Source organism: Micropterus dolomieu, unplaced genomic scaffold, assembly GCF_021292245.1.
Source record: "Micropterus dolomieu isolate WLL.071019.BEF.003 ecotype Adirondacks unplaced genomic scaffold, ASM2129224v1 contig_3127, whole genome shotgun sequence".
NCBI classification, from domain to species: domain Eukaryota; kingdom Metazoa; phylum Chordata; class Actinopteri; order Centrarchiformes; family Centrarchidae; genus Micropterus; species Micropterus dolomieu.
The window spans coordinates 1-836 of record NW_025732117.1 but is presented as its reverse complement, the minus strand read 5'-3'; the positions used below and the strand labels follow the sequence as shown (position 1 = coordinate 836).

The following is an 836-nucleotide window of genomic DNA, read 5'->3' as shown; positions in this document are numbered from 1 at the left end:
GTCGGGTTTGGCTGTTCCTCACCCAGTTGAATTCCTCCCCAAGCTGTTTCTGTTTCAGGTAATGATTGTGTTTGAAACCTACATGTTGAATTGGTGATCATTAGCATCTGTTTGGTATAATTGTTTAATCAAACAGCTGACGATAAACCTAAAAAATCCCTGACTTTGTGCAAGTGCGCCTGGAAGAACTGATGCTATTTTAAAAGCAAAGGGTGGTCACACCAAATATTACATGAGAGGCTAGAGAAAAACTTCTTCTTTGAATCTGTATGCCAAACCCACTGTACTACTAACACTGTCTGTTTTTACTTATCACTTATCATCCAACATACAAGGAACGATTGACTCTTCTACCCCAATACCGTGTGAAAGGCATTTTGCTGAGTTTGAAAAGTAGCTGTCAGAAGTGGGATTCGAACCCACGCCTCCAGAGGACACTGCGACCTGAACGCAGCGCCTTAGACCGCTCGGCCATCCTGACTGCACAACCTCGTGTACAGTAGAACCTTTGCTATATCATGACAGAGTGCATACGACACGATACAATACACTATGCCATGACACAAAAGCTGAATAATGACAACAATCTAGATAGTAGCAGAGCGACATATAACAACAACACATAACATCACATGAAGCAATTACAGTTTTCTGTGAACAAGTTGGTGATTTTGCCTTTAAAAGTGGCAGTGTTGACTAGAGTGGAGAGTTTTGTTTTTTTTTGTTGTTGGTTCCAATCTTAGGACCCAGCGAACTGAAAGGCGGTGCGACCTAATGATGTGTTAGCTGAAGGGATTTGTAGCCGGATGTGACTAGAAGAGCGGATGCTGTAGGTG

The 836-nt window shown here is 42.5% G+C and overlaps 1 non-coding gene across 1 annotated transcript; it reads right to left on the bottom strand.

Moving 5' to 3' along the window:
• Positions 1-398: 398 nt before the first annotated feature.
• Positions 399-481, bottom strand: trnal-cag. The gene has a single exon. It is a non-coding gene; the product is annotated as a tRNA-Leu (tRNA).
• Positions 482-836: the final 355 nt, after the last annotated feature.